We start from the raw sequence: 13,116 nt of genomic DNA, 5'->3' as shown, positions 1-13,116 counted from the left end.
AACTGCGCGTGACTTTCCGCTCGCGGTAATCTAATAAAACTTTTGCAAGCCTGTCTCGTCGCACTCGTCGCCTATCGATCGAATTTTATGAGACGGAGCCGACGCCGCGAATGCGGACATTTTCGAAGCCGCAATCAAGCGAATTGGCTTTTTCGGTCCGGGCAATTCCTATAGCAAACCCGGAACGGCCTCGCCACACAGTAAAATCAACAGAGTCCGCTAGTAGGATTTAATATAGATTCGAGTTTCCGCGCTAAAGAGAGAGAGAGAGAGAGAGGTGACCGACATACCCTGACGGCTTTCTCCTCGTTTCGGCTGCCGTTTCATGCAACGTACGCCTGTTTGTATCTCGTTCGAGTGAAAAAAATTTCTAAATTGCACAAAAAGAGTCGCTCCGGTGTTTATCGTCATCAAAAGACAAAATCGCACTCGTTTCTCTTTTTCTCTCTCTCTCTCTCTGTTCTTCTCCGCGTTTCCGACGTACTTCCGTCTCCCGTTATCGCTAACGAAAAAAAAGGCTCAGCGAATCGCAAACCGCTTCGTAAACATTTTACTCAGATTAAAAAAGTTCAACAACGAGAATCGCTCACGCTTAGGTACGCCCAAGCACGTGGAATTTCCGCGTTTCAATTAAATCGCGAATTTAAGCTACTAACAACTCTAACCGCCATCGACAAAAAAAAACTACGCCGTGTTAAACGGATGGAAAACCGAATGCGAATGGAAAAATACGCTTTGGTATTTAGCAATTTTTTATTTATGTTACATTTATATTGTGCTCTATACAAATTTTACGCCGCATTTTTGTGCGTCATATTATTCGACGTCAATATTCAATAGGAAATTCAACTGAAATTCTCAGCTATTTGGAATTTACATATATAGCCTTAGGTTTTAAATTGTAATTTATGAATGAGATTATGATGTGTGCGATCGAGAGCCCAGGTTCAAATCCGATTAGAAACACATTTTGGATCTATTCAATCGCTACCTGTCGGCAGACAATGGCAATAAACCATCGAAAAAGTATCTTGCCAAGAGAATCCCCTATAATCTGATTATTCGAAACCGACATAAAGCTGCAGGTTTTCTGTTAAAAAAATCATAGATATATAGAGAGAGATAGACCAAGGTTCCTAAAATCTGTAAATACCATAGAGAAAAAGAGATTGATCAAGATTTTAAAATTGAATCTTTCAATATTAAGGTGATCCTAAAGCACTGTTCTATCGATAGAAACGTGAAGTTGGATTCGATATCATGAATATTTTTATTGATATACAGATTTAAAAAAACCTTTTCCATAATTATAGTAGTAATAATAAATTGTAAACGCTATAATTGTATTAAAAAAACAAAAAAGTTAAAAAAAGATCGATAAAAAATGGAATATTTTTTGTTGTTTTACCCAAAATTATAGCACTCTCCCGTTTGGTAATATTAATACTTTAATTGTGGACAAGAGTTTATCAATCTATGTAGTCAATCTAAAATTGGTACTTGAACTCATAAATTTATAAATTTACTTACTAATATTTTGATTGACTATACAGATTATTTTATGAGTTTAAGTACCAATATTTTAATTAACTATACAGATCATAAATTTATGAGTTTACTCATTATATGATCACATATAACATCACTCATATAAGTAAACTCAAAAATTAAATTTAATAAGTTCAAGTGTCAATATTTTGATTGACCATGCAGATCATAATGTGAGTTCAAGTATCAATATTTTGATTAAATATACAGATCATAAATTTATGAGTTCGCTCATTATATGATCACATATAAATTTACTCATATAAGTGAACTCAAGAATTAAATTTAATAAGTTCAAGTGTCAATATTTTGATTGACCATGCAGATCATAATGTGAGTTCAAGTATCAATATTTTTATTTACTATACAGATTATAAATTTATGAGTTTATTCATTATATAAGCACATATAATATCACTCATATGAGTGAACTCAATAATTAAATTTAATAAGTTCAAGTACCAATATTTTGATTGACTATAGGCAGATCATATAATGTAAGTTCAAGTATCAATATTTTGATTTACTATACAGATCATAAATTTATGAGTTCACTCATAATATAATCACAGATGCGATATCACTCATATGAGTAAACTTAAAAATTAAATTTAATAGGTTCAAGTGCCAATATTTTGATTGAGTCTATAGATCATAATGTGAGTTCAAGTACTAATATTTTAATTGATTATACAGATCATAAATTTATGAGTTAACTCATAATATGATCACATACGATATCATTCATATCAATTCACTCATATTAGTTCATCAATATTTTGACTGATTAATTGATAAATCCATTTCCACAATTAAAGTATTAATATTAACAACCCGGAGGGCAAAAAGGATTTTTCAATCTGCATAGTCAATAAAAGATTCATCACACTTAATTGTTGATCGCCAGTGATGAAATTTTAACAAATAATAAGATGCAATTTAATTCGACCAAAAAGTGGCTATTTATTTATTGAAAATAAGTACACACTACGTTTTGACCCACATTGTGGTTCTTTTCAAGTGTTGTTCTTATTCAGCAATTACATTAATTAAAAATAGAAACATGAAAATTGTCCTGTCATATCGACAATCTGTTAGCTACTAGCTCTGTGAGTAGCTCTGTGAGTAGCTCTGTGAGTACTAGCTCTGTGAGTAGCTAACAGATTGTCGATATGACAGGACAACTTTCATGTTTCTATTTTTAATTAATGTAATTGCTGAATAAGAACAACACTTGAAAAAGACCACAATGTGGGTCGAATCGTAGTGTGTACTTATTTTCAATAAATGAATAGCCAGTTTTTGGTCGAATTAAATTGCATTTTATTATTTATTAAAAAGATTCATGGTCATATTCAACTTCGCGCTGTTATCAATAAAACATAGCTTTAGGATCGCCTTAATATTCGTGCTTTTTCAGATTGTCGCAAAAGACTTGTCGAGAGTGAAAGCGAACAATTTTGTCTGTTCATTAACGAAACGATAACGATAACATAAGAATACAACAACGAACACTATCAGCCTACAGACTTATCAATGAAACATAAAGCTACTCCAGTTACGGCCACGATAAAATGCTGGAGTAAAAGTCAATAGCGGAGGCCTCCTTACGTAGTTGATGTATTTAGCAACCGTTTATATCGTCGATATGCGTACCAAACTGATGAGTAAAGGTGAACCGATAAACGTTAAATCCACGAGCCCGTCGAGATTTGCATATACGATATATAAAGAAAAAAAATTCGAGCCCTTTATCGCCTCTCACGGGAAATGCGGTCTCGTAATTACGATATTCAAATCTAAAACCCTTATGAGACACACGGCGCCTCGTTGTGAAATTAACGGTACGTATTATATATTCTCCCGGAAATCGATGGGAATAATTAATATTTTGGGTTTTTTGCGGAAGTTTAAATAAAATTTATACGAGTAAACGGCGCGCGAATTATACGATTTTGATGTAATTATAAGAAAAGTTTAATGTCGGCTGATGAACTTTGATAAATTACATCGTCAAGTGAGAGTAAACAAGATACACACTGCATCAACAATTTTTACGATTTCGTAAATATGGGACGCGTTCTGTCGGAAGGAAATATAATTATACAAGACGTTTATTTGTCAGGGGAGTCATGTTTCCATAAATTATACTATGAAACGAGATTAATGCCCGGGAGGAAAAATAATCTGACGCAGCAATACTGCCGTGAGGTTACTTATAACAGGCTAGGTGGAGTATCAACACGCGTGATCACTTCGCTAGCGAAGTCATAATCGCAAATAATTAGCGCGAAAGAGCTTACGCTCTCGCTCTCTCTCTCTCTCTCTCTCTCTCTCTCTCTCTCTCACTCTCTGCTCGCGCAGAGATCGTATCCTATCGGCTTATTAAGTTGCCACTGCCGAGCATACTGTGCTAGGGGATGGCGTGCTATAATTTCCAGGGTTATACCGTACTTTAAAGGCGTACTAAAGCTCGCCCCTTTTCTCTCCCACTCCTCAACACCGCAAAGCAAATGGATAAGTAAGAGGCTAAAGGTGAGAGCGTCTGAAACGTCTACCTCTCTCTCTCTTTTTCCTTGCCTCCCTTTCTCTTTCTGGTCTCCTCGTTCTCTCGGCTTTATTCTCTCCATTTATCTCTCGTAGAGATGAAGAGATAAATTGTTTGGCGAGGACTCGCCGCTCAAAAGTTTCGCGATATTTCCACTGTTAGTTAAAATTAGTGGAGTTCCCTTAGGGCAATTCTGATAACACTATCTCCCGTTTGTGTCACCCGTCCTCAATCGCGTTTCCAACCCCTTTCTCGTACCTCTCGATCCTTTGATTTCTCTTTCTTTTCTGTTCTATAACGCTCCCCTATACTTCGAATCGCACGGAATTTCATGAGAGAGAGAAAGAGGCACGATAAATCTTGGAAATGTAACTTATCGAGCAACATTGAGCAGAGAGACATTTTCTCTCGGGGAAAATGTATCTGGGTCTAATTTAGAAACATACTCGTATATTGATCAAAGAAAAATACGTCATTCATATCCACGAGAGATGGGATTGGCGTCTCGATCCAAGTGCGCATTCACGGAATGGCGCTTATCGGAGAGTCCGGCGTCATCGGTACGACAATTAGCGAAGTTTAATCGCCGCTCGGTCAACCGTAATTAAGGATCGCTCTTCTCTCTCGCTCTCTAACGAGCGCGACAAAAAGGAGAATGCGCGAATTAAAGCTGAGACTCGAAGGGCAAAAACCGCCTCGCCGAAGTATTTATTGCGTGCTCGATGACGTGACCACTCGTACCGTAATTGAATCGATGTTTTACGCCGATTTGAAAAGAAATTGTTCCACATATTGAACCATATTCGAGAAACGGAAAGCTGGAAGGATATCTCGTATGGAAATTTATCTTAAAATTATTACTCGTCAGGAAAATCGCCAATTAGAAACTATATGATGGAGCTCGGAGATATTTCGCCTCCGGGCGGAGCAGCCGCTCGTTATTTGACCGAAAGAAACCGCGCTATCTCTCCTTTTAATAAGACACTAGGTAATTTTAATCCCTCAGTCTTCTCCATTCTCTCTCGCTTAATAGAATTTGTAACTCGGGGATTATGCGCAGATATACGGGGTGTCTGTACCCGACCGCACTTCCGCTTTAGGAAGTAGAACTAAAAGTCAACGAGGTATACGTAATTTAATATAGCGTCGATTTTAATGAAAATCGTGACTTTTACAATCGTACTTCACATATTACGATAATATATTTGATTTTATACAAAATTTAATTATTTAGTTAATTAATTATTTAGTTTTCTGTTTAATAATCTCTCCCATTCATATTGCCTCCCTTTCTCTGCATATATTTTCATTATGAACGGATTACATAATGAATGAATTCGATAACGACAACATAAAAAATGTCGACAAATTTCGATATTGCATTGTCGAAAGAGCGTCAACCGTATCGAAATATATTTGAATATTAAAAATATAATTTACATCTCTGCCAATTTCGGATATTCGTGCAACAAAGCAACAATGAAATTAATTGCGCGCGGATTAAATAGAGATACGCGTGCAATTGCTCGGGAACGGAACGAGATTGCTCTGCGAAGGATGGCGGACGTAAATCGACGATTTGATTCTCCGAGAATCATTAAATTGTTCGTCAATTCCAGCCGAGAGGACCCGACTTAAATGCGATCGGTCCTTCTCCGAAGGAGGAGAAAAGGAGCTTGATTAAACTTCGTTAATTATGGCTATGATGACGCTTATATATCTCCGACACCGAACGAAACCTTGCTCAACCGTCATTGCATTCAGCTTGACAATGTTCTTAAAAGACAAAAAGAGGCGGCAGCCACATCGCGCATCAGATGGTCCGGCAAAAAGACTCTATTAAGAGCCATACGCGCTCCGGTGACTCGAATCTTTCTTATCCAATTTTACGGTCCAACGAACGACCTTAGATATATAAGATGTTTCCCGATAGCGCGTTTCCGACAATATCCGGCTAATATGCTCGTAAAATATACGCTGACGTATATCTGCCAGGTATATAATCCGCGATGGCTACATGATATGGATAATTTATAATTTTATCATTCTAATCTATTATATCTCCTTGTACGATAAATTTCAAATTAAATTTTATAAAGTGTAGTTACACTACTAATATTCGCGAGTGGATTCGCTTGCGCAGTCAAACGATGTAATCACAAAGCGCGCGAACGTCTCCGCATCTCATGGAAGCTTAACTCGCAAGCTTTTTGCCGTTCCTCGTAGCTTTTCGCGAATGAACGAGAATCGGGTAACGCGATTTGCGTGCGTTCATGCGATTTCTCGCACTGCGCGTTGAATCGTCAACGGAATGCAAATTTTCGCTATAGTAACAATTAATTACAATGATCGACGCGAGCTGAAGAATCGTGGAATAATAGTGAACTTCCAGTTACAATTCGGGACTTAAAAATTCAATGCGACACTAGTGGTGGTCGCGTGAACTATTATAAATGGCCGTCGCGAATATACATCTAACATTATCTTATTATTATTTGAATAATTAATTAATAATGTTCCAATGATCACATGAGATTCTGATGTCAAGACACTTATTTGTAGACATAAGGAATATAAATCTATTCTTTTTTTACTTTTCATAATTAAACCGTACATAATAATCATACTGGAATTTTATAACATTTTGGCCTTCGATCATATTCCTTGATGAAGGCGTAGCTTTTGTATAATCACAGAGTGTGTCTAACCGCAATGACATCTTTTTCATTAAAAAAATTAATTTTTACACTTAAATGACTGTTGTTGTTGCATATTTCCAACGGTCATATTTGTTTTGCTTCAGTAGCGCCTCTTTTTCCACGGTGGACGTTTTTTTCGCTAATACTAGCCAAAAGTTCTACATTAGAGATTACCGAGATACGTAACTCTCTTGCGGAGAGATAAATAGATGGTGCAAGACTTTCCCAAACAGAGAAAAAATGTCAGTGTCACACCGGGGACTCGATTCTAGGACCTTCTTCTCAGTAGACAAGCATTCTGCCCACTGAGCCACTCATTGTCCCATCCCACTTATTCTCTCCGCTGGCTTACATATTCTCTACAGTTAGATAGATAGATAGGTAGAGAGAGAGAGAGAGAGAGAGAGAGAGAGAGAGAGAGTTGGAAATTTGAATTTCGACTTGAAAGGACTTGGAAACAAGAAGATCCTTACCGAGGCAGAATGGCCGGGTCTCCTCGCTGGTCCACCAATCTGCAACAATAAAGAGAGAATAATGAAGGAAAGTGTACAGTTGGTATTTTGTTGAAATTATTATTATGACAATATAAACCTTATCGTCTCGAAGCGAGAATTCCGCAAATATGCGCGCGATATCATTACAGTGACAATTTAGATCGATGTTTGAAGAGCACAAGGAGCTTGCTATAAGCTCGCTGCTTGAATAACACAATTTTGCGTCGGCACAATATTTGCGAAACATCGCAGCTCGTCGACAGCTCCTTTACAAGAGACCGAAGATACTTGCTGTAACAATAACGGGATATATCCGAACGAAAGGATCACCGCGCGGAGACATTAATCCTTTGTGCGAGGCGTATCGCAACGAACTTGGCGAAGAGTAACAGGCGGAAATAAGCGATCCCTGTCACGAGGCGCCCGCGGAACAGAAGGAATACCTATAAGCCGATGCCGAAAGAATTAACCGAGGACGTAGCCATTTAAGCGAGTTGTTACAAACTTCCGTAAGCTCCGTGCTAACTAGAGGCACGGAGAAACAGGGCTTACAAACTGTAATGCTTGTGACTCCTGCCGACCCGAGTCTTCGGCAGCGAACCAGAATATTACTGTCGTAATATTACGGGTCGTCGCTGATAACCAATCATTCGATTCTATTCCATATATACGCTCAATTCTCACTGCACTCGTTCACTTCGAACCCTTTGAGCGATTATTGAAACGTTTCTATATATCCGATTGTTTGGAAGTTTTGAAATTTTCCAGTTGAAAAATAAAAGGGTATTTAAGGGATCTATAAAAGTCTAGCAAATCGAAAAATAGGATACTTTGTAACATTGTAAAAATTTTTTCCCAGAGAGAAAAATCTTCAAAAAGTTTTTTTGCCAGTAGTGACACATCTGAATTTACGCACCGAATTTTTTACTATAAAAATTTAGTTTTTTCACAACTTGTGAAAAAAAATTCCAAAAAAGTTGTCGAAAATGTGACAGCTGTGAAGGAAAAAATGCCTATGTTTGTTTTAATATCTTTTGCGATTTTTTTGTCCCGAGTTTTTATTAGAAATATATATTTTTTTTAAATTCTATGATACAATTTGCTGAATGCTCATAAACTTTAAAAGAGAGAAAAAGAGAGTCTAGAAGAGAGGGCTATATATTAAATAAGTTTAATTAATTAACGTTTCAATTTGTATTCAAAACTAGCATTAAAATTTTGAAGAAGAAAATTATATATTTAAAAACTAGGTTATTCTATTCAGTTTTTTAAATTATAAAATGTGCAATATTCAATTCTTGTTCGTTTTTCTTGCAAGAATATATGTGCCTCTTTTCCGCTGTACGAATATTTAAAGTAACATTGAGTTTGTGAATTCTATTCTAAATGAACTATACCACAGAAACATTCAGAGACAAAAATTCTTTTATACACACACAAGTTGACAACCGTCAATAACGCGCGCGTATAATAAATTTTGCATAAAAATACCGAGAAACCTCAGATTTCTCGCAGTTTCTTCGTAATTCAGTCCCTTCCAGAGACAGCAAGCCAGCAAAGAAAGGAACGTGACATCGAGGTCACGTGCACTTCAGCGGATCTCGCGATCACGCGAAAAGGTTGGGAGAGGGATGAGGGTTGAAGCGAGAAACGAGAAAGAGGTTCGTCCGGTATTCAGCTGGAGCAGTAGAATATGACGGTTAAAAGCCTGGCGCGGGTCTGCATGTTTCTGATGACGGCGATACTTACGACCGATTTGAGATTTAAGGTTCGACTTGATGCCATTCATCGCTAAAAGCCTTGTATCTACGCGGCTGTCGGTTTTAATGATTAATACAGCTCGAGGGCTGAAGGATTAAGCCGTAGTAAATAAACGACTCGGGTGACTCGGGACTTCAAACGTAGAGAAAAAGGAAGATTGACTAAAACTTTATTGAAATGAGAAAGAGAGAGAAGAGATGCGCGCGCGAGGATGAAAGGATTAACTGAATCGAGTTACATTTTTACGTCAACCTAAATTTCGCTCTCAAATCATGGATGTCAAAAGCGTCGCGACGCCCAGAAGTCGGCGAAGATGAAAGATTTATACCGAGCTTGCTGGAGGAAAACAGTAAGAACGATCCGTACAGAGTGAATTCAAGCGTAGTCAACCCCGATTGCGCAGTCATTTAACATTGAAAATTAAAGGATTCTCGCGAGAGAATTAAGAGTCCGAGATGAGTCTTCTCCGACAAAGCAAGAGGTCGTGAAATGAAGAAAATTCACGCGAGACGAGTCACTTGCGCATCCACTCATGCAATCTCACTCTAATTGTTTCGCGAATATAACGCTAATTTTACATACACTCCTTCCGCGTTCGTCTTCTTCACTCTATTACAAGAGGAGTATCCGAATTAGCTGCGTATCTAATTTTGGTCGCAAAAAGTCGGATCAACAGAATTCCAATCAAGAATGTTATTTCCAAAACCCCACAATTTATAGGTCATTTTCATTAGGATTTTTTATCAAAAGAAGAATTTTGCGAACCAATTTTAAAGATATAAATTTTTTTAAATCACCTCAACTCTATAAAAAGTTCTAACAATTTTAGGTTAGAATTTTAAGTTAGGTTAGAATTGTTTATAGAGAGAATTTTAAAATTCTAGAGCTCTAAAATTATTGGATAAAAATTATTAAGATTTTTTATCAAAAGAAGAATGTTGCAAACCACAATATGCTATAATCAATAATTTTAGAGATATAGATTTTTAAGTCACCTCCACTCTATAAAAAATTCTAACCTAATCTAATCTAATCTGAGGTTAGAATTTAGAGTTAGATTAGAATTTTTAAGAAATATATATATCTAATAAAAAATCAAGATAAAAAGATATTAAAACAAACAGGCATTTTTTCTTCACAGTTGTCAAATTTTCGACAGTTTTTTTGGAATTTTTTTCCGCAAATTACGAAATGTTTATAGTACAAAATTTGGTGCGTAAATTCAGATGTGTCACTAGTAGCAAAAAAAAACTTTTCGGAGATTTTCCCTCTGGGGAAGAAATTTTTAAAATGTTACAAAGTGTCCTATTTTTCGATTTGCTAGAGTGACTCAAGTTAGGTTAGAATTTTTTATAGAGATATTAAAAATATATCTCTAAAATTATTGATCGTAGCGTGTTGTGGTTTGCGATATTCTTCGTTTGATAAAAAAATCCTAATAAAAATGACCTGCGAGAGGTTTTGGAAATAATATGTTTCCCGCCAAATTCCGTGAAATTAACTCTACGAACGCAATTCTCCCCTTGTGATAACTCGACCATACAATCTCATTTCTACAGTTATCATCGAACTGAAACTCATAGCCGTTTCCCAGACGCTCTTTCGTGTCGCTGTCTCCTCCTGATAACAACATACCAGGTATAGGTATCGGGACGAAAAATAAAAATACGAGACGCGGCCTTTGTTCGGTAGCGCGATGAGTCCGAACAATTCTCGTCCGCCCGTTTAATCGCGACGTCCATTTATACAACCAGGGATGGGCGAAGGAAAAAAAGGAAAAGGAAAATAATTGCGAACGAAGCGACGAAAGGGGGATCGCCGAACTTCGAGTTCAGAAGAATCGAGCGATCTCGCTCCTTTGTCCTTGACAGGACGATGCTCCTTCCTTCGCCCGGCCGAGGCTATTGTCCATAATCCTCGAAAGCTCCCGCCGACTTTTTTACGACCGCCAATTGTGATCGGAAAACTGCATTTCGCACGTCAGCAGACGTTCAGCAGGCGGACACGTCGAAGCGGATTATTAAATCCGTCGCGCGTAATCCTGTCGCAAGCACCTGCCAATCCGTTCCCGCATTTCGTTAATTAATCTCCCTAATTATTCGCCCAGCAGTATATATATATAGAGAGAGAGGACGCTGTTATTGAGGCTGGCCGCTTACGATGATGACACGACACATAATAAGGCACCTCCGGCAAAATCGATCTTCTCTAATCATAATTAAAAATCGAATACACGTGCCTTGATATATGCTCTCGCAAATAGCTTCCTCTCGTCGAGTTACTCATTAATGCTAATAAATATATAGTATTAACATATTAATTGTATATATTTTTATATTAATATATATATATATATATATATATATATATATGTAATTTTATATAATTTTTTATATAATATAATTAATTTTATATTAACATATTAATATAATATATTTAATATATTATAATTATATGTATATATATATATAAATATATATATATATATATAAAATATAATTATATGTAACAAGCGTAATATAAACACACGACTGATTAACAAATTTGTTTACAAATTTGGTGATGCGAATGCAAATAGTTTCTTTGAGAGTTTCTTCTTCATCAACGAGACAAAAACTATTTCCACATTTGTAATGCAAATATACAGAAAGCACCGACGCTTATTTCTGTTAATTGGTTTACAGCGGTTTACTGCAAACTTATTCAACGGCGAGCAAGGTAAACTATTAATTAATATATTTCCTGTTACGCTACGTTTCCACGTCCGCGTCACGACCGGAAGGGAAGAGACAAAGTCTCTCCTTTATTAATCCAATTTACGGGCGAATAATCTCCCCTTGGCAAGATCAACATTTATATTTTCTGATAAATAAATCCCGAAAGAGGCGAGTTCGACCAAACGAGTTCGAATCCGTTAATTAGATCACAACGATAAACTCTCGACGCGGAGATAAACTCTTAATTAATTAATTAAAAGGACTTCCGGGAACGGGGGTGCAAGAGAAGATCTTTCCCCCGGTTACTTTCTTTCAAAGTTTCTCTCGGGGCCAAAATCACTTAAACGAAGATTATTTGCGCGTTCGCAGTTGATAAAGCGGCTCACATTTTCCAGACATTCGCGTGTAATCAATGTAATTGCATCGAGCATCGAAATCTATTTAATTGACAGATTGTTAACGTTAGAGAGTAAATAGAGCACACATTATATGAATGTATATACACAAGTATTGAATTTCTCGTAACTTTATACCCTCCGCCGTGTAACGATTTTATTACCAAGCAACAAATAAACTGATCAAGCGGCATTAAAATTACATTCAAAATTATATATAACAGAATTAGGTAATAATTACAAAACATAAAATATTTTACGCAGTGGGGGATAATTTGCATAATAAATTAATAAACGTCGAGCAAAAACTTGAAATAAGTGTTAATTATTCAACATTCGCTTACATTCGCGGGGAGTGGAACGAAATGTTTATTTTATCAATTAATTATAACGAGAAGGGAATTATTCATTAATACAAGCGCACATCGCGGATGTCAAATCAACGTTATTCGCTATTTTCATCATTTCATTCAACTCTCGGACGGATAATTACGAGATGCGAAACAAAGTGGTAATTATTATATAGGAGGCTTCTCTTATTTATCATTCACGTCACAATGAAGGAAAGTTTATCTGAGATGAGCTATTAATAATCTTCCGGAAACGTTGGCACTCTCGCTGCTCGAGAAAGTGCAACGAGAACAATTTACATTTACGCCACTCGGAAAACGTGGAAATAATTGCGGTGAAAACTCCGATCTTAGAAAGAGAGGCTCTTTTTTAGACCGTACCACTTACACAGGGTGTTTTTAAATAAGTGCGAGAAACTTAGGAATGATTCTTTCTTAAAAATTAAACTAGGTTTTTTATATAAACATATATCCTTTTTTGAGGAGTTACATCCTTCCAAAGGGGAAATTAAAAATTAGATTTCTAAAATTAAATTTTTTCTCAAATTTTGGACAAGTTAAAAATGAAATTTGGTGGATTTTATCTACTAGTAAAAATAATATT

General features: G+C 36.4%; 1 protein-coding gene across 2 annotated transcripts in view; it reads right to left on the bottom strand.

Moving 5' to 3' along the window:
- The window catches only part of LOC114939402 (uncharacterized), a 161,818-nt gene that overhangs the window by 50,145 nt on the left and 98,557 nt on the right, over window positions 1-13,116 (bottom strand). For both annotated transcript variants that reach the window (XM_029313698.2, XM_085484858.1), the window contains one exon: window positions 7,269-7,307. The gene's annotated coding sequence lies outside the window, so the exon portion shown is untranslated. The remainder of the gene's footprint in view (window positions 1-7,268; window positions 7,308-13,116) is intronic.

This window comes from Nylanderia fulva, unplaced genomic scaffold (genome assembly GCF_048542155.1).
Source record: "Nylanderia fulva isolate GAGA-0341 unplaced genomic scaffold, ASM4854215v1 Scaffold32, whole genome shotgun sequence".
Lineage (NCBI taxonomy): Eukaryota > Metazoa > Arthropoda > Insecta > Hymenoptera > Formicidae > Nylanderia > Nylanderia fulva.
Note: the sequence above shows the minus strand (reverse complement) of the source record. Positions and strands in the feature narration are given on the sequence as shown.